Consider the following 22,307-nt stretch of genomic DNA (forward strand, 5'->3'; position numbering starts at 1 on the left):
CTCTACGCCAACAGTTAAAAACTGTAGACATAGAAACCAACGTCGCAGTGAATAACTGTCGCTATTGACCACTACGCAGACAGTTAATTCGAGACCAATGCTAATAGTTAAAAATTGTTGCAGTTGATCACAATGCCGACACCTAATTTGAGACCAATGCCAACAATTAAAAATTGTTATTATTGACCTAAACGGCGACAGTTAATAAAAGCAAAATACCGATAGTTATAAAATGTCCCCAAAATTCAAATAAAAAAATCTAAAAATATAATTCATGAATAATTGAATTTTAAAAATAAATTAAATTATGTAAATATATATTTATAAAAATTATGTATTTATTAAAAATTGTTTCTAAATTTTTCATATTATTAACTTTTGTATTTATATTAAAATTTAAATTAGTTATGATATAAAAAATAATGTAGTTAAATTAACATATTTATAAAATTAGTATTAGTTAAAAACAAGTTATTTTCTTGATTGGTTAAATATTGTAAAATAATTTTAAAATTTCTATAAATTTATAATTTATAATTTTTTTAATATGTATATTTAAAATATTAATTTTTTTATAAGGCAAAACGAGTAGTTTCTATTGGGGCAATGCCAACAACTATAAATTGTTGTTTTCAATAGTGATAACTATAAACTGTCCCCATTGCCTTTTTTTAAAAATCAGTATAGCCTTAAACTAAAATTCAATATGAAATAACAAATAAAGAGAAAAAAAGTACGAACTCCATCCCGCCAATCCAAGCACATACTTAACTCTTCTTTTTCTTTCTCCTAATTGTAACATCACCCAACTTCTACCCATTTCAGCACTAAATAATAAGTGGGGTTTAAAAAAAAAAGGCAGTACACTAAAAAATTTACAACTCACAAATAAAAACTCACCAATTAACTTTCCCATTTCCCTCTTCAGTGCACCATAGCCGACACAAACTCACCCATTCATTTTATCAGTCATTCACTATCTCTCTCTAAACACATTATATTATCTTCTGTCTCTCTCTCTCACACATGGTTGAGGGCCACTCTCTACTCTTACATGGTCGGTGGCTAGTGTAGCAGCTCTTCGACAGCTGGTGCGAAGTGCGATGAGTGCGGCGTGCAGCGGGCGGCTGGGCTAAGACAGTGCAATAGCTTTTCGTTCAGTAACCTCTCTCTCTCTCTCTATTTTTCTCTCTCTCCCGCTCTCTCTCTCTCGTGGGTGATGGTGCCATGGGTTGGGGTAAGCTTTTGGGTATGTAATTTTGTTTTAATTATTATTGTAAACCTATATCTATGTTTTTCTATTGTAAATTTACTAGCCCTAGTTTAGTTGGTAAGATGTTTTTCATTTAAGAAAATGTAATATAATAAAATAGAAAGGGAAAGAATTTTTGAAAACTTGTTATGGGTTTGATTTCTTTAATATCAGCCCTTGAGTTGCATATATGATTTGCTATGCCTGGATCACATAACCTTAAGCCGAGGCTTAGACACATGAAGGTATGTAGTTTGGCATCTCTCACCATACTCTTTGGCTCGAGAAATGTTATTTTCCTCTTGATTATTTACTCAATTTATATTGAAGTTGTTGACCTTCTTGTCATTTGATGGATACATGGCATGCGTAGTTATGGTTCTACTGCTGGAGAATACATTGTGGTGTTTGTCGTCGTGGTGGCCATAGGGTTATTGATTTCTTTGTGTGTATTCACTTTGCATTTTGTTTTATAAGATGCAAAATTATTTAGTTTGTGCAAATATATTTTATGGATTGGGGTCTTTGATGCGCATTGTTTGCTTTGTTTTGTTACAATTTTACATATTTCATTACTAGGCACCAATATTTATATTTAATTCTTTACTGTTTTTATTCTTTCCTCATAATAGTTGTTTCATAAGGTGTTTATATATTTATGGGCACTTGTATAATCTTCTAAGTGTTTTGACACAGAGCATTCAATTAAAAAATTGGGTCTTGAACAATAAGTCAATTAGCTGCTTATGTGCTCATCAAATATTATGGATAGTCATGCTTCTCTATTGGTATATATGTATGTAACTAAATATATGCTATGTATTGTCTTTCTAGTCTCATATGTTCTTAAGGTATGGTTTTGAGTTTTATAATCGCTTATTAGCATGAAATAGGAAAACATAGGCGTTATACTTTTATATATATATATTTGATTACTAAAAAATGATTATTTTTTAGTATTTTCGTTAAGTTATCCAATATGCACAAGAGAGTAGTAGTCCTGCAGTTAGAATTAGATAAACGAATCATAAGATGAGATTAACAAAATATGAATAAGTGGTCTTAATTTATAAGGACTGGCTATGTGGCATTTATCGTGGTCTTTCTCCAACTATTCTTGCATTACTTCCTAATTGGGTTGTGAGTCTTGTTGCTTGACTTCTTAATTCTTTAGGAGGCCTTGAATTTTGCTTAAATCTGAATTTGTGTTTGTTTCTTTTTAATGAGCACTTGTTTGTTTCTTCGAAGAAAATTGCTCTGTTTTCATCTCAGGTATGCTCAAATGCAGATGCTCAAATGGTGGCCACCTCATATATGTACCATCATGGCCATGAGGACAAATAAACACAAATGTGAACAGGTTGTAGTTTTAACAGATTTTTATGTTACTTCAGTTCTTCCATGTGCAGTTTTGAGATATTCTTGCAAGCTCAAATGGTATTCTGTTAGTTATGTTGCTCTGAATATTTTGCTACATGCATATACAACTTAGTATTCTGCTATAGACTATTGACTTTATAGAATAAGGCATTTAGAGTTTAATATTATTAATGAGCCAATAAACTTCCCATGATTTTATTGTTTAGCTAGCTTTGTCTTTGTATATAGTATAAGTATAGGACTAAAAATTTACAAGAAAAATTGATGATCATTCAACATTGCTTGTTTCTCTTATACACTTCACAACAACTTTAATAATAACGATTTTCTAGATAAAGGAATTTATAAACTCTGTTTATGTCTACTTATTGAATTCAGATGTGACTCACTTTCATTATATATTATTATATTGTAAAGGTGTGTATGTGCGGAGACGGACTTCAAAGAAGGGGATCTTATATTTTAGTGGCTAAATTGAATTTAAAATTGGAAGGAAACTTTGTTTGCAATAGCTTACAAGAGGAATGTTCTCACTCTTGTTTTAATACTATGCAAATGTTAGAGAAGTTTGAATATCTTAAATATTTATCCATAGTGAAGTAGATTCTTAGATTGTTATTGTGTGCTGCGGTGATAACCAAAGGTTGAGAACTTGTGTCTTAGTGAAAAAGGATATGAGAAATTTATGTGCTGCGGCGAGATAAAGAAGAAAACTTGTGTGCTCTTTGTATTGATATTTGGAAATGGTTCATTGCTAGTATAGGCAAATGATTCTTAATAAATATATATCATGTCATCTTTCCTTGTCTTTGTCCCCATAATTATGAACTTAAAAAAGGTATAAAACACAAAAAGGAAAAAAAACTAGTATATATATTTTTATATATATATATATATATAATCACAGGTTTCTTGAGCTAATATATGGCGTTTCATATTAATAATAATACAAATTAATACATATATGGGGTTTCTAGGTTGTATTTCAACCAAAACCAATAATGTAAATATATAAATTTTAATATCAATAAATTTATTCATGCCCATATACTTTTCCTATTACTCAATTGATTTGTGTTATTATGTTGTAAAATATACATCTCTATATTTTATATGCTGGTTTTTTTTTTTTTTAGCATTGAAATATTTATATAAGATAATTGAATACCAGTATTAATTGATTAATTGTCAGAGATGTAGTTGTCAAGCACTACAAAGTGAACCAAACTTTAAAGTCTTCATGAACCAGCATAATATATATGTTGTAAAACCAAACTTTTATGTTATGTGTATGTATATGATTATTTTCTTTAATTGACCAAACATATATATGTTAAAAGCACACTCGCGGTTTATACAAGTTTTTGAGTCATTTACGATTTTTAATTTTGATATATATATATATATATATATAGAATGAATTTTACTTTTACTTTGATAAAAGGTGTATATATTCAGTCTGAGAATGATTTGATTGTGTGATTATGTAGAGAATGAGCAGGGAAGGAAAGGTATATATATTCAGTCTGGAGCTTCAGGTTACATAGCTTCATGGTTAGTGAAGCTCTTATTACAACGTGGTTACCCTTTGAAAGCATCTCTTCGTGACCTAAGTTAGTTCCTATTATTATCTTTGGCTTTTAAACTCATTTTATATTCTATCTTCGTAAATCTACACAAACATGTAGTTTCAATTTTTTGGTTTTTCAACTTTACATTCGTAAATTTCATTTTGCATGCAATATGTACAATTTGTAACTCCTTATACATGCAGATGTTTCAAAGAAAACACAACACTTATAATTCTAGAATTATAAGTGCTTTATACAAGTCTTGGAACTTGTATTAGTCAGTTATCTGATTAGATGTTGGTGAGAGTCTTGGAGGCTGAATAAAGTTTTGTTTATTTTTTATCTAGGCTGTTTGGGCTATTCTTTTTTTACAATTGGTCTATTTGATAGTTGTTTGCCTTTTGAATTTGTTATGCTATTTCAAGGAATCTTTATTACTTTCACTTTTGACATTTTACTTTGGTTTTCTTGTTTGAGGATGTTATTTTGAACTCTTCCAATTTTAATCAGATTTGGTCTCCATTCTTCTGGGGTCTTTTCTCTCTAGTCTTTCTTTTATTCTTTGATCAATAACTGTAATTCACAGATTTTCCCCCTTTCTAATTTAATTTAGAAAACTCGCGCCTATACAAGCTCATGTATTCTCTTACCTATTCTCTCTTGGAAAGCTCAATACGCATAATGTTTGTCGAAGAAAGTCCTTTTTCTTTTTGGTGTGTGTTTTACCTTTTAACTTTATTAAAGTTATATTTAATTACATATATATTTGACATCTAAACTTAGTGTTTAGTGTATATGTGAGTAAACTTATTTATTTACACTACAATGAAACTCTACTTATAATTTTTCATGTTTGGTATATTATTATGTGATTTTTCATGTTTCAGTGATGATTTTAGAAAGAAATTCATGGCAGACAATTTTTACTGTGGAAAGCCTATTGGGGACGATAAAGAGTACAAGGACAAGAAGAAGAAAAATATGTTATTTGATAATGCATTTAGAGTTTTATTTTATTTGTAATTTTTATTAGAGTAAATGATTCTTTTTTAAGTGGTTAATTATTTACTTTGTAAATCTAGTTATATGTTTTTTAAGGTTAAGATGATTAGGTTTATAGACAAGGCTATACGATTTTTGAGTCAAGTAGTAGTGTTATATTTGTTCCAAAATTTGTTTTATTAGATTTGTAAATATTTTATATAAGTTTTGTTATTTTAATCTATAATTTTTTAGATTTGTATATAAATGTTTCATTTAAATCATAATTTTTAATTTAAAATAAAAATAAATAATTTTTTAAAAAGTTAAATTTTTTTTGCAAGCAACGGCGATACCTAATAATTGTCGATGTTGTTTTTTAACTGTCGCCGTTATCAGCAACGACGACACTTAATAACTGTTGGTGTTGCCCCACAACAGTAGCGACATTTTTTAATTGTCGGCATTGCCTGCAAAAGCGACAATTTTTAACTATCAGCGTAGCTACCCCTATGCAGGCATAGGCAAATACGACAGTTAGTCGACTGTCGTCGTTGTTTAGAAGCGACAATTAAAAACTGTCGGGAAAACCCATTTTTGTAGTAGTGTCAACCCAAATTAGATACGTTATGCAAATTTCCTCCTTCAACACAAATCAATACTTTTTCTCCCTCTAATTCAAAATTTTCAAACAAAAAAAAACAACGCATTTAATTTACAAATTCATCAAACACTATAACTAAAATACCACACACCTAGAAACATGATAGACAAAAAAAAAAAAAACAAACAAACAAATTCACAAACAGGGCATACTAGCGTGAGTGGCATGGGTGACAGTTTGGCAAGGGTTCACAACAAGGGAGAGAAGATTTCATTGGGATAAATGTTGAGGGTGTGGGTGTGGTTTGGAGGAGAGATTAGTGTGGTGGTGTGGGAGGCTTGGTATTTTGACAAAAAGTGAGAAGAAATGTTGGAAATTAAGGTGTTCATTAAATACTCATCCCAACCAATTTGCACCATCCAATCATGTCCAATCTGCAAAGTACGGATATCCTCACTTGTACGGATTGGATTGGATTGGTCCCAATTGTGTGGATTAGATGTATTTTTACTTGTAAAAGTAACTGATCCAATATAATTTGCTTCTATTTATATACTAGATACAAATAACGTGTAATACACGTTTGCTTAGTTTTATTTGTAGAATTTATTAATTATTTTTAATAAATTTGTATTATTTTCATATAAATTTCAAATATATAAACAATATTATATATAAAAGAATGACATAAATGTATTAAATGAAAAATTAAACAAAAACATTGTTTATGATTTTTTAAAAATTATATATGTAATATGATAACCTTTTCCAAACTAAATGATAATTTTATTAATAAAAATTAAGATTATGTATTATATATTATTATAATGACATTTTATTGTAGCGTCCCAGAATTTTACTTAGTTAGCTAGATAGTAGTAGTTGTAGTATTTTAGATTCCGTGGATTTTGGTTCAAACCGGGACTTAGTTGGAAACTCCTAGCAATAGTTATGGATTTTATAAGTTTAACCTATAGTTTAAGAATATTAATTATAACATAAGGTCTTATTAATATTGATGGTTATTAATATAATAATTATTATAACCTAAGGTTTAGATAGAGTCAATAAGAATATGATACTTGTCATGAGCATGATTATTCCTAAGGTTTAGATAGAGCCAATAGGATTATGACACTTGTCATATGCATGATTATTAATGAATTATTATTTTAATGATAAAATAAGGGAAATATAAGACTTAGTCTTCACAAGAATCTATTAGGAGCATGACATTTGTCACGATTTTATTTAATTATGGATTAGGTTGTTATTTAGATTATTAAATAGATTTTCCCGTAATTTTAGTGTACTGTAACTTCTAACCTATTTTTGACCCAGTTATGTTATGAATTTCGAAAAATAGTATTTCTAGAAAGTTGTAGATAATTGAATTAGCTTTCTAATGGTATAAATATGGTCTAAATCGGAGTCCTACGACTCCAGTTATGTTAATTTTACTATAGGTGATTTTAGAGTTACGAGATTTAGGAAGTTAGAAGTTAGGATTCTATTATTTTTTTTATTTTTAAAAACCAACTTTGACTCCTTAGACCAACCTCTGATAGTTTTGATCGAGTCTTCAGCCTCTGATTAACAAATATTCAAGCCAAAAAGAATATTTTTATTCCTAAAACTCTATAAATAAGACTTAGGACCCATCCCTTTCACTTACTCTTCAGCTGTGATCAGACTCCAAGGTGCTAGTGAGACCATAAGAGTGATAAACACTTGAGTTGGGAAAAAGATTTTCTATTCTTAAGCTTTATAAAACACTTTGGGAAGTGAGGTTAGAGGGTTTCGGTATTGGAGTTAGAATAATCCATAAGGTCAACTGAGGTACCCTTATTCTTAAGTTTCATTCTGTTTGATTCCTTAGTTTTTTTAGTTTTCATTCAGGTTCTAACTTTTGTTATGGTTTTGTGGTTAGGATTTTAAGTTCTTTGAACTTAAGGTTTCTTTTCGGTAAGCTTCCTCTTGGTGGTTTAGTTCTATTCCTTTCATCTCTTTTCTTTAGAAATACTCACCATTTTTATTGCTGGTTTTAGGAGTGTTCCAAGTCCCGCATTTGTTCTCAAGTATCCCGGTGTTGGTATGGAAAATTAGATAGTTTAGTATTATGATCTAGTTTATGTAATGTATGATATAGTTTATGTTTGTATGACCTAACATTTCAGGTACAATAAAGGGGTAAGTGTGTCTGGACCTAAGGTGTCCAATGATGTATGACGGACTATGTCCGGTAGGCTCAGTTGCCAAAACTTTATGACGGACCTATGTTCGATGTATGACGGACTTTTGTCCGGGGCTTAATTGCCACCCCTGTATAAGCATTTATCTTTTTATTATATCTGATTTGTTATTCTTAGTTATGATTATGATATATGACCTATAGTTATGATTTATGACCTATGATTTATGATCTATGACTTATGACCTATGACTTATGACTTAGAGTATGATTTATGATTTATGGCTTAGATTATGATTTAGAATTATGACTTAAGATATGATATGATCTAGATGTTGTGTTTGTATGACTTTGATGAATATATGTTATGTTTGATTATATGACTAACCCTTGTTGTATTTTCCTTATTGGGCTTAGAAGCTAACTCCTTATGATGTTGTTATTTCAGGAAATTAAGGATAGAAAGGCCGGTGTCGAGTGGGACCTAAGAGCTTCGTGATGTATTCGTTGGGGACCATATAGTCGAGCAAGATCAAGCGGGCCAAATTATTTATTTATTTTAAAGTTTGTTTTATTTAAATGTTACTCATTTTTATGTTAAAGACAAGTATTTTATTTTTATAAAACCATGGATCCATGTATTTATTTTTAAGTTTTTATTAAATAAAAGAGCAATATTTACCATTATGACCCAACGTTGTGTTCTCGGTAATCTATGAGAAATTAGGGCATTACAGGTGGTATCAAAGCCCACAGCTATATTAGTCCTGAACGTTCCCACGAAATACACGCGATAGCTACAAAAGACCTACTCGTTAAGTAAGTATATACATTGTTTTCCAAATATGTTTGTAATGATTTTCTTGTGTTATTTTCATAAATTAGCCCAATGGACAAAGGTTAAAGCTATAAGAAAAAAACCAAACCCTGAGTATGATGATGGATCCGATGTGGAAGATTAGGCGCATATAAGAACACATCGTTAAATTTTATTATATGTTGTTAGTTTTTTTTTTTTACATGTTATTTGCTTTTATTATTGTTTCATTGTTTAGTAAGTGTTAAGAAAATTTTGGATTCAATTGAAAGTGTAAAGTTTAAATTCCTCTTTTATAGGTTAGCCCATTTGTGAAGGCCCATTTGCTTTGCATTATTAGATTGGATCCAATTTCAAATAAATAACAATAAATAAAGCAAGGGTTTAAATTCCTGTCTTTTGGGTCCAAGTGGAAGTTAGGGGGCCTTAGTAGTGGGTACGATATACTGAATCCAGCCCTCCTCCATGGAAGATTCAATTGTTAAGGCCCATTTACCCGAGTTGGACTTAATTGTAATAGGGTAGTTTTTATAGATAGATGGACCTAATAGACAGTAGTGCAATAGGCTTAGTTGTACCCTCTTTTGTTTTGTTTGTATTAGTTTTTCAATTCTTTTCTCTTTTGGGGAAGCGGAGAAGACACATGGAGCAGGAACCAAGAAGATCTGAAAGACTAAATGGCCAAGGTAGAGGCCAAGGCAGGGGCCGAGGTCGAGGAAGGGGGCGAGGAATAGGAGTAGGCCACCCCTTTATATGAAGAATTTCCAGCAACCCCGGGAGTGCCAAAAGCACCCAATGAAGTGGAAAAGCTGGCAGCTGCTACTACTCGAATAAATTTGGAAAGAGAAAATGCCCGTCTTAGGGCAGAGCTAAGGAGAAGGGAAGAAGAATTCCAAATAAATCAAGGCAACAACAGTTGGCGCAACAAGTCATTCCTCTAACACAATTACTACAGTTGGCAGAACCTCCCTATGTGGCAGTGAACATATGCGGCTAGGAAACAAAGATCGAGTCTCGTGTGCTTCAAGCTTGCTAAAGAAGGACGCCCGCATCTGGTGGGATATAGTGAAACAGACTAGAGATGTGAACGTTATGACTTGGGATGAGTTTATCCAAGTGTTCAACAAGAAATACTACAGTCCTGTGATTCTAGCCACAAGGGTGGACGAATTCATCGTGCTTACTCAAGGGAATTCGTCTGTGACAGAGTATGCCAGGAAGTTTGATAGGCTGGGTAAGTTCGCGGCAGACATGGTACCCACTGAGACGCTAAGAATTCAAAGATTTGTGAAGAGACTGAATCCTATGATAGCCCGTGATGTGAAGTTGATTCAGGGGATAACCACTTATGCGGAAACATTAGAGGTAGCTTTGGAAGCTGAGCAGGCTGAAGAAAGGATTTGGAAAGAAGGCATGGCCAGAAGGGACGCCAAAAGGAATAATAATGACCAGAATGACCACAAACGAAAACATGACGGTGGTCAGAATCAAAAGGCTGATAAAAAGAATAAGACTGCGTCAGAAAGTAATGGGAATAAAAAGCCCTATGTGGAATATCCCCAGTGCCCTATCTGCAAGAGGAAGCATTCAGGAGAATGCAGATATAAGACAAAAGGTTGTTTCAACTGCGGAGAAGGACACATTAAAAAGGATTGCCCAAAGTTGAAGGATCAAAAGAAAGATGACAAGCTCGTGCCAGCCAGAGTTTTTGCTCTTACTAGAGGTGAAGCAGAAACTAGTAATACTGTGGTAATAGGCCAGGTCATTATCTCTGGTAAACTATGCAATGTATTATTCAATTTAGAAGCCACACATTCTTTTGTCTCTATAAATATGATTAATAGCTTAGATAGACCATGTGAACTTTTTAGAGATAAGTTTGTCACGGAGTTACCCTCGGGGGAAAGAATGCTATCTAGTAGAGGGGTGCGTAACGTTGTAGTTAGAATCGAAGGAAAAGAATTACCAGTAGATTTGATCGAGTTAGACCTTAAGGATTATGATGTAATTTTAGGCATGGATTGGTTAGCAAAACATGGGGCAACAATCGACTGTAAGGGTAAGACAGTCAACTTTCAACCAGAAGGCGAAGAGCAGTTCACTTTCAAAGGATAAGTTTCTCGAACTCGCATACCGATAATCTCAGCTCTCAAAGCTCAGTGATTAATCAATAGTGGTTGCCAGGCATTTCTAGCTAGTGTGGTGGACAAATCACAAGAGACACAGCTTGAACCAAAGGATGTACCTATTGTATGCGAATTTCCCGAGGTGTTTCCAGAAGATCTACTGGGATTACCTCCGAGTAGGGAAATCGAGTTTGAAATAGAATTGGCACCTGAGACGGCACCAATCTCGAAAGCTCCCTGTAGAATGGCGCCTACTGAGCTAAAGGAGTTAAAGATACAACTGCAGGAGCTTTTAGACAAGGGTTTCATCCGACCGAGCTATTTGCCTTGGGGAGCACCAGTGTTTTTTGTCAAAAAGAAGGACGGGAGTATGAGGATGTGCATCGATTATCAAGAACTTAATAAAGTGACGATCAAGAACAAATACCCTTTACCTTAATTAGACGATCTTTTTGATCAACTACAAGGATCTACATTATTCTCGAAGATAGATTTGAGGTCAGGGTATCATCAGCTAAGAGTACGAAAAGAAGATATCCCAAAGACGGCTTTTCGGACTAGATATGGACACTACGAGTTTCTGGTAATGTCTTTTGGCTTAACAAATGCACCAACAACGTTCATGGATCTTATGAACCATGTATTTAAGGACTACCTGGATAAGTTTGTTGTGGTGTTTATAGACAGCATATTGATCTACTCAAAAGCGAAAGCCAAGCATGAAGAGCACCTGCGACTGACGTTGGGACGACTCAAAGGCCATCAATTATATGCTAAGTTTAAGAAATGCGAATTCTGGTTAGAGAGGGTGGCATTTCTAGGACACATTGTGTCTAAAGATGGCATGAAAGTAGATCCAACCAAGATCAAAGCAGTGAAGGACTGGCCCAAACCTAAGAATGCAACAGAGGTGAGAAGTTTTCTGGGATTGGCAGGATACTATAGGCGATTTGTTGAAGGGTTCTCCAGAATAGCTACACCCTTAACAAATTTGATGAGGAAGCAACAGAAATTTGAATGGGCGGAGAAATGCAAAAAAAGCTTCCAGACGTTAAAGGATAAGCTCATAACAACCCCAGTTCTGTGCATTCCAAACGATAAGGGCAAGTTTGTAGTGTATTGCGATGCGTCGAAGCAGGGACTTGGATGTGTTTTGATGCAAGACGAAAGAGTGGTTGCCTATGCCTCGAGACAACTTAAGGAGTACGAACATCGATATCCAACCCATGACTTAGAATTAGCAGCGGTGGTCTTCGCTCTAAAGATTTGGAGGCACTATCTGTACGAAGAAAAGTGCGAAATCTATACGGATCACAAAAGTCTAAAGTACTTCTTTACACAGAAGGAGCTTAATATGAGGCAACGAAGGTGGCTGGAGTTAGTAAAGGACTATGATTGTGAGATCTTATATCATCCAAGAAAGGCTAACGTCGTGGCAGACACACTTAGTAGGCGGAGTTACAAAAGCTTGTCAACACTTAAGGGGATAGCTCAACACTTACAAGATGATATTAAGAGGTCCAGAATTGAGCTAATAACTGGACAACTAGCTGACCTCACGATCAAGTCAACTCTAATGGAGGAAATAAAGGAGAAACAACAAGAAGACGAGTTTCTTCTTAAGATGAAGGCAGCACTACAAAGCTCAGAGAATGCTGATTTCTCCTTGACAAAAGAAGGCATGCTACGATATAGGAATCGGATATGTGTGCCCGATAATGGTGAATTAAGAGAAAGTATTATGAAGGAAGCACACACTACTCCATATTCACTTCACCCAGGATCGACCAAGATGTACAATGATGTCAAGACAATGTACTAGTGGCCGGGGATGAAGAAAGACATAGCAGAATTTGTAGCGAAATGCCTTACATGTCAACAAGTTAAAGCCGAACATCAAAGACCCGCTGGAACTTTGCACCCATTAGAGATTCCCGAATGGAAATGGGAAGATATAGCGATGGACTTCGTGATGGGATTACCAAGGAACACCAAGCAGCATGACTTTGTTTGGGTGATAGTAGATAGACTCACAAAATCTGCTCACTTCTTACCAGTAAGAACAATTTATAATGCTGAGCAGTACGCAGAGCTTTACGTGGCGGAGATAGTGAGACTACATGGAGTTCCAAAGATGATAGTCTCTGATAGAGGATTGGTTTTCACATCAAAGTTCTGGGAAGGTTTACATCATGCAATGGGCACTAAGTTAAAACTAAGTTCGGCATTTCACCCTCAAACCGATGGTCAGTTAGAACGCACCATACAAATATTAGAAGATATGCTGAGAGCGTGTGCTTTAGACTGCTCAGGATCATGGAGCAAGTATCTTCCATTAATAGAATTCTCTTACAACAATAGTTATCAAGCGACGATAGGCATGGCACCTTATGAGATGCTATATGGACGGAAGTGCCGATCACCACTTCATTGGGATGAGGTGGGTGAAAGACGATACTTAGGACATGAGGCTGTAAGAGAAGCAACAGAGGCAGTAGAAAAGATAAGACAACGAATGGTTGCTGCTCAAAGTTGCCAGAAATGCTATGCCGACGCGAAGAGACGAAGTGTTGAGTTTTCAGTAGCGACCAAGTCTTTCTCAAAATTTCTCCGATGAAGGGGATTATGCGTTTCGGAAAGAAAGGAAAGTTAAGCCTGAGGTTTATAGGTCCTTTTGAGATATTGGACAAAGTAGGGCATGTAGCATATCGGTTGGCTTTACCGCCATCATTAGCTGAAACGCATAACGTTTTTCATGTATCGATGTTGAGAAAATACATATCAGATCCATCCCATGTGATCGGTTACCAGGCTCTAGAGTTAAAACAAGATTTTAGTTATGAAGAACGGCCAGTACACGTTCTAGAATGGGGAACTAAGGAGTTAAGGTCCAAAAGTGTTCCTATGGTTAAAATCTTGTGGAGCAATAGCACAGAAAGAGAGGCCACATGGGAATTGGAGGAATGTGTAAGGGAGAGGTATCCCGAGATGTTTGGTAAGTAAATTTTTAGGACGAAATTCTTTTTAAGTAGGGGAGAATTGTAGCATCCTGGAATTTTACTTAGTTAGCTAGATAGTAGTAGTTGTAGTATTTTAGATTTCGTGGATTTTGGTTCAAGCCGGGACTTAGTTTGAAACTCCTAGAAATAGTTATGGATTGTATAAGTTTAACCTATAGTTTAAGAATATTAATTATAACATAAGGTTTGATTAATATTGCTGGTTATTAATATGATAATTATTATAACCTAAGTGTTACACCCAGATTTCGAGACCCGAAATTATGATCTCGAAAGCTGGACTCGTCAATTGCGAGCTCGAAATACAGGAACCGCATGTGCATGACCCAGATGTCGAACCCTAGAGTCAAGATGGCAACCTCGAAGACTTTTTAACCTCGACGTTCTTTCGGAGCTCAAAAGAGTTAGCATCAGGATATGCCCGATGTTGGGTGTCTGCGGATCAAGTAGTCCGAGCTTGGCATGAGCATAAACTCAGAGCGTGACAACCTCGGTGGTACTTACCCGCTCCAAGCTGGTCTTTGGGAAAGGTACCTAGCTAATAACTTGTCTATAAACCTGGACCGGCATGATGCTGATAGCCGACCTCGAACAACTTAGTGGGTCATCTGATGAGACGCAGTCCATGCATTCAAAAGATATTTATTGTTGTAACTTCCCTACATTAAAGGGATATTAACTAGTCAGTTATACGCCCCTTGGTCTTCAGGGGACGTTTCCTTGTATGTAGGAGTTACAGAATTTAATGTTATTATTTCCATTAATGAATTGGAGTATCCTCCCGAAATATGTGGGAATGAACTCTGAGAACCCTCTATAAATAGAGAGGTCATGAACATTTGTAAGGAGGACGGATTTGAGATATCTTGAGAGAATTTCTGGAGAATTCATCCCTGAAGAATTTCCTGAAATTTCCAAAGTCTTGATAAAATTGACTCGTTGACTAGGCAAAGTTAACTGCTGAACCACGTAAAATTCTTGTTGTTTTTTATGTATTATTCATCTGCGCCATAGTTCCTGTTGTTTAGTTGCTCTACGTTTTAAGTTGACGAAAAACAACGTCAATAGTTTGGTGCTTTCGTTGAGAGCCTTAAGCAATACAATCCCCGATTAGCTATGGCCCGAATGATCAGAATATTCCTGAAGAAAACTATCCATGATGCCCTGGGAAGCAGCCGATGACGAATCCTGAGCCTGAAGAGAGAAGTGAATCCTCCGAGTCTCGAGGACCTCCAGCACCTCCGGCTCCCAGGGACGATGAGGACATGTACTATTATCCCGAGCGGTACGTCCCCATTGTGGAACTTGAAAACTGATAGTTAAGAAAACAGTTGGCCAGGTTAGTCGCGGAGGCGCAGGCAGCTCAGCCTCAACCTCCGCAGGAGAACCAAGCCCCACCTCTGCGGGACGTTCATGTTCCTCCCCGTAGGCCTCGTGGACGACCTCAGAAAAACGCTGCCACAAGAAGAACGGAGCAACCTCCGCCACCAGCAGAATAACCTGCTCCCTTGAGGCCCCAAAGAAACACTCGGGCAAGGGCTCCGGTCAACTCAACTTCAGAGTTACCAGCAGAAACTGGGAAAAACCGAGCCCTTGCAGAGGCTCGGACTCAGATTCCTGGTAATACACAGAATGTTACCGAGTCAGCACGGGAGTCAGCACGGGCGAACTTGGGACCATCCAGGCCTCGAAATGGGTGGCAGCCACCATCACCCATACGTTTCCCTCTGTCACCTATAAGATATCCCTCACCATCTTGAAGGAACGCTCAACCAACTTAGGGTGATGAGGAAAGGCGGGCAGGACGAAAACAGGGGAATAGAGAGGCTACCAGGGAACGGAGAGGCACCAAGCCAACGAGAAGCCAGATGCCTCGGTCTCGCACTGCAGAGACGAGGCAGCATGACAGAAATCCATCTCGGAACAACCATGTGACAAGCCTCGCTAGCGACGACTCAGGGGACACCAGATCAGTCAGCATGTATGATCAGAGACATAGAAACACTAGAAACCAAAGGGACCACCCCGACTTGCGGGACCACCTGAATCAGAATCGGGGTAGTGATAATCCCTCGAATCCAGACCTGAGAGATCGCCTAAACGGGCGCAAAAATCCACTACGAAGACGCGAGCTTGGGATTGTCATTAATGATAGCCAATTTCAGGCAAGACCCCCAGTAGACCCAGTTCAGGATAGAATTGATCAACTGGAGAGGGCATTTAGACTTTTGCAAAATGAACGAGGTCGAAGTCGGGATGAGGATTCTGATGAGGAGCTATAGCCATTCGCTCCCCATATTTCCAACACTCCATTTCCTCAAGGATTTTAGATTCCTCATGTCCCGCCTTTTGAAGGAAAATCTGACCCGTATATTCATTTGAGTACGTTTAACACCATAATGAGAGCAAGTAATGTGGGTTACGAGCTAAGATGCATGTTATTTCTAGCATCGCTTATAGGACCAGCAAAAAATTGGTTCGAAAAATATAAGAGACATTCAATCACTTCTTGGGATCAATCATCAAAAGATTTCAAGAAGCAGTTTAGAGCCACGATCGGGGTAAGACCCGAGGCATCGACCCTAACCAACGTTCGACAATAGCAAAATGAAATGTTGAAGAGCTACCTTACAAGGTTTAATGTGGAGGTTGCCCGAGCTCGGGATGTAGACGACAACGGCCATCTAATGGTCGTCCAAGCTGGGGTAATGCCGGGAAGTCCCCTCTGGGATGATATGCAGAGAAAGCCTGTAAGGTCCTTAACCGAGTTTAATAGACGAGCTCAGAGATTTGTCAATGTAGAAGAGGCGAGGTCTACGCTGAATATGACCTCTCAGCCCATAACTACAACGATAAACGTAAACTCTGCCTCGACCTCGGCGGACCCATCAGCCTCGAAACCCCCTGTAAAAAACCCTTCCAAAAGGAAGAAGAATGAAGGAAGTAACCCCAAGGCAGAAAGGGGAAAGAAGAAGAAAGGGGAAAGGTATTTATCCATGTACAAAGTGTACACCGAGCTCAACGAGTCTCGGGAGAATATATACCTGGCTAATGAAAACCAGGTCCCTTTCAGGCGTCCAGACTCCATGAGAAATCAGAAGTCCAAGAGAGACTCCAGCAAGTACTGTCGATTTCACAGAGATACTGGACACACTACTGATGAATGCAGGCAGTTGAAGGACGAGATCGAAGGACTGATCTCGAGAGGATAGTTCAGAAAGTATATCAGGAACCAGAATAATAATCAAGCTTCTACTAGCCAGAGGGTAGCTGCGCCGCTGCCTACTCAAAACAATAATTCCTGAGCTAGAGAAGAAGATAGGCCCCCTCTGATTGATGGAGAAGATGTGGTAACCATCTCGGGCGGGCCTCATCTCGCAGGATCGGGCAAGAATGCCCTAAAGCGATACGTAAAACGAGCTAAAAACTTGGGACGAGTCTCCTTATGAACCCGAACCTAGGGCTCCAACATACCAAAAAATTGAGTCTTAGCTAATAACCTTTACTGAGGAGGATGCGTCCCATGTTCAGTTTCCTCATAATGACCCACTGGTCATCACTCTCCAGCTTGCGAATAAGAGAGTTCACTGAGTTCTCATTGATAATGGGAGATCAGTGAATATTCTCTATAAAGCCACCTTAGAAAAGATGGGACTCGCGCTTCGAGACCTAAAATCTTGTGCGACGACATTGTACGGTTTTTCAGGAGAGGGGATTGCCTGTATAGGGTCCATTGAACTCCCTATAACCTTGGGAGACTATCCAGTCTTGGCAACCAAGATGATGGAGTTTGTGGTAGTGGACCTACCATCGGCCTACAACGTGCTGCTCGGGAGACCCGCCTTAGTAGGGCTGGGGGCAGTCTCGTCTGTAAGGCATTTGGCCATCAAGTTCCCGACTTCTGGTGGCATCAGGACATTGAAGGGAGACCATTTAGCCGGGAGGGAATGCTATAGCATTTCAATAAGGGGAAAGAAGCAGACGAGCGCACAAGCGCTCGCCGTTATTCAGATTAAGGACGGGACAATCCTGGAGATAGATGAAGAAATCGATCCAAGAGTGGAGGAAAGAGTTGATCTCGAGCCAGTGGAAGAGATCAAATAAATCAGGCTTGAAGAATTAGACCCCCCGAAAACGGTAAAGGTCGGGAAAAACCTCCACGAAGAAACTAAATAGCAATTAATTTGCTTTTTGAAGAAGAACCGGGATGTCTTCGCATGGTCACATTCGGACATGGTAGGAAAAAGTCCAAATGTAGTGAGCCATGTGCTAAATATCAATAAAAGCTTCCCGCCGAAGCAACAAAAGCGAAGACAATTGGATGATGATAGAAAAAATGCCCTGAAGGAGGAAGTCGACAGGTTAAAAGCAAACCAGTTCATCAGGGATGATTTTTACCCTGATTGGGTAGCCAATCTGGTCCTGGTCCTGAAGCCTAATGGGACGTGGCGTACCTGCATTGATTACTCAGACATCAATAAGGCCTTCCCTAAGGACTGCTTTCCTTTACCACGGATTGACCAGCTCGTGGATGCCACGGCAGGGCATGGACTAATGTCATTCATGGATGCCTATTCTGGATATAACCAGATTGCCATGCATGCCCCTGACCAGGAACACACGAGCTTCATAACAGATAAAGGGTTATATTGTTATAACGTCATGCCATTCGGGCTCAAGAATGCTGGAGGCACTTACCAGCGACTCGTGAACATGATATTCTCCGAGCAAATAGGGAACAACATGGAACTTTATGTTGACGATATGTTAGTCAAATCTCAACTTAACAATAACCATGTTGATGACCTCGAAGAATGCTTTGCTGTGCTCCGGAAATATAACATGAAGCTTAACCCTCAAAAGTGCTCTTTCAGAGTATCTTCAGGAAAATTCTTGGGTTTCATTGTAAATGCTCGAGGAATATAAGCTAATCCAGACAAGATCCAGGCCCTGATCGATATGCCTTCACCTCGAAAACACAAAGATGTCCAGAGTTTGACTGGCAGAATGGCGGCACTAAGTATGTTTATATCAAAATCTACAGACCGTTGTCTTCCATTTTTCAACCTGTTGAGGGGAGGCAAGAAATTTGAATGGACAGAGGAATGCGAGTTGACTTTTCAGGAACTCAAGAAACACCTTGTAGAACCCCTTATCTTGTCAAAACCTATTATGGGAGAAGTACTGTACTTGTATCTTGCTACGACCGAGCACGCCATAAGTGCAGTACTCATACGGGAGGAAGAAAAAGTGCAAAGGCCCATGTATTACGTCAGTAAAAGGTTACTGGGGGCAGAATCAAGATATCCCTTGATGGAGAAGCTAGCTCTCAGCCTAATTCACTCATCTTGAAAACTTTGACCCTATTTTCAAGCGCACCCATCCATGTAGTAACTGATCAACCACTAAGACAAGTCTTGTCCAAGCCGGAGGCTTCAGGTCGACTTCTTAAATGGGCCGTTGAACTTGGGCAATTTGAGATCACCTATCATCCAAGGATGACCATTAGGGAGCAAGCCTTGGCAGACTTCATAGTTGAATGTACTGGCATGACCAACGATGAAGTTATAACCCCGGCCCACGAGCTGTGGAAACTTTACGTTGATGGGTCATCTAATGAAAACGGATCGGGGGCAGGAGTAATTTTGATCACTCCTGTAGGAAGCAGATTTCACTCTGCCTTGAGATTTGACTTCAGGGCGTCAAATAATGAGGCCGAGTATGAGGCTCTACTGGCGGGACTTCGTATAGCCAAGGAGCTCAAAGCTAAAGCAATACATTGCTATAGCGACTCCCAGCTAGTGGTTAACCAAATCTTGGGGGAGTACCAGGGTGGTACGAGAATGGCAGCATACTTAGAAAAGGCAAAATCATCATTGGAGTATTTCGAGTTCTATGCGATAGAACAGGTCCCCCGAGAACAGAACTCGAACGCGGACGCCTTTGCCAGGCTCGCTACCTCCACCAAGAATGACGAACGTACCAATTGAACATCTCTCGGCACCCAGTATTGACGAGCCAGAACAGGAGGACATATGTATGATCAATTCCGAGCCTATCTGGATGACTCCGATAGTTGAATATTTTGATACTGGAATTCTCCCGGAAGAATGGGCCAAGGCTCGAAAGTTGATGTATCAAATCCCTCGTTATACCATTGTAGATGGAAGGCTGTATAGAAGAGGATATTCCATGCCACTACTCCGGTGTGTGACTCCACCTGAAGCTAAAAAAATCATAGAAGAAATTCATGAAGGGTTTTGTGGAGACCATACTGGGGGGCATAGCCTGTCCAAGAAAATCATACGCCAGGGATACTTCTGGCCTACCATTAAATCCGACTCGTTCGACTACGTAAAAAGGTGTGATAAGTGCCAACGATTCGCCACAATTCCTCGAGCTCCACCGTCCGAACTAACTATGATGACCTCCCCATGGCCATTTGCGGTATGGGGAATTGACCTCATAGGTTCCCTTCCGACAGGCAAGGGAGGGGTAAAATACGCGGTAGTCGCCGTAGATTACTTCACAAAGTGGACAGAAGTCGAACCTTTGGCGACAATAACCTCCAAAAAATTCCTTGACTTTGTGGTGAAAAACATCATATGTCGATATGGGATGCCGAGGAAGATTGTGTTCGATAATGGAACCCAGTTCGACAGCGATCTATTTACCAACTTTTGCGAAAAAAATGGAATAATAAAAAGCTTCTCGTCAGTGGCCCATCTAAAAAGTTCGCTAAAGAAAAAGTTGGAAGAAGCTAAGGAAAGATGGCCTGAAGAATTTCCCCAAGTCCTATGGGGATATAGGACCACGGCCCGTACATCAACAGAACATACCTCGTTCTCTCTAGTGTACGGTTGCGAGGCTATGTTGCCAATCGAGGTTGAAATTCCCACATTTCGAGCCCTCGCTTATGATCAAACCTCGAACCACTCTCAGCTCGAAGAAACTCTTGACCTGATCGAAGAAAGAAGGAATGAAGCTCAATTAAAAAATGATGCATACCAACAACGAGCTACCCGGTACTTCAACAAAAGATTTCGGGATCGAAATTTCGGCGTGGGAGACTTGGTGCTAAGGCATGTATTCTTGGCGACATGGGATCCAGCAGCTGGCGTGCTCGGGCCAAATTAGAAAGGACCCTATCAGATAGAGTCGGTCATCTGACCCGACGTATACAAGTTGGAAAGATTGGATGGAAGTCTAGTACCATGAGCATGGAATGGCGAACACCTACGACCTTACTATCAATAGTATAGGAAGGATGTTGCCTATAACCATGCTTGTTTATCTGTACTGTTTTTCTATTTCTGGATTTTTTCAAATAAAGTTTGGTTTCAAATATAGTTTGATTTTTTCGCAATCTCTCTTAATTTAATAACCTATGGTCACACTCATAGGATATTAAGGGGGCATCAGTGGTACATATACCACCAGCTTGAAAAAATAAAATAGCATATATGAAACGCATATAACTGTTTGGATATAACCAAACTGTCAAAAATATACAAGTATTTGGATATAACCAAATGCGTGAAACGAGACAAGTTTGGTTATAACCAAATTGCCAAAAAAAAAAAAATGTTTGGATGTAACCAAATATGCAAACTAGATTATAAACATAAGTGTATGGATTACAAACCGGACATGACCTTAATAGGTTTGGAACAAACCAGCAAAAAACTAATCGGCAGTAAGTTGGAACATAACCCACTTCGTGCTAAGTCGAGATCGAGGCTGGAGTATCTTGCAAAATAATAGTTTCGACCTCATAACCTCGGAGAGCTAACCGAGGACGAGAAAAAGAAACTAAAAAGTAAGATACAACTAAACCATCTGCATTACATGCCATATAAGTACTTTCGGGTGCATGGTAAAAGTAATATCCGACCTTGACAAATAACGAGAACGGAAGTGGATAATTTGAGCAAACTGTGCATGAATGCATTGAACCTTGAGCTTAAATCCAAATTATGCTTGTATGAATAAACATGCATATATGGCATTTTAATTTAAATTGCGTAAAATATTTCGGCTCAAGAAATGTGAAGCAAATAAATTAAAGTAAGTTCAAAAAAGTAATACCAGCTCCTTCACGAGCTATAAAATTGTCTCTGCCCCATGGGCATAAATAAAAAAACAAAAAACAAAATAAAAGGACTTTTGCAAAAGATTCAAAGGGACACAGCCCTGAGGCAAGAATTAAGAAGGAGCATTCTGCTTGGCCTTCTCAGCATCAGCGTTCCCTCCGGCTTTCTCCACCTCATCTCGGGCAGTCTCCTCATCATCCAGCCGAGCCTACCATTGGGCCACGAGCTTCGCTTCAAGAGGGCCTAAGAAGCTAGTGTCGAGGTCGACATTG

The 22,307-nt window shown here is 38.0% G+C and overlaps 1 long non-coding RNA gene across 2 annotated transcripts; it reads left to right on the forward strand.

Moving 5' to 3' along the window:
• Nucleotides 1-715: 715 nt before the first annotated feature.
• On the forward strand, nucleotides 716-5,431 carry LOC133819032 (uncharacterized). Of its 2 annotated transcripts, none has more exons than XR_009886234.1 (2): nucleotides 716-2,612; nucleotides 3,050-5,431. It is a non-coding gene; the product is annotated as an uncharacterized LOC133819032 (long non-coding RNA). The 2 variants fall into 2 exon arrangements; XR_009886235.1 differs by having other exon boundaries at nucleotides 4,123-5,431.
• The last annotated feature ends 16,876 nt before the right edge of the window (nucleotides 5,432-22,307 follow it).

The sequence above is a fragment of the Humulus lupulus genome, chromosome 2, assembly GCF_963169125.1.
Source record: "Humulus lupulus chromosome 2, drHumLupu1.1, whole genome shotgun sequence".
Taxonomy (NCBI): domain Eukaryota; kingdom Viridiplantae; phylum Streptophyta; class Magnoliopsida; order Rosales; family Cannabaceae; genus Humulus; species Humulus lupulus.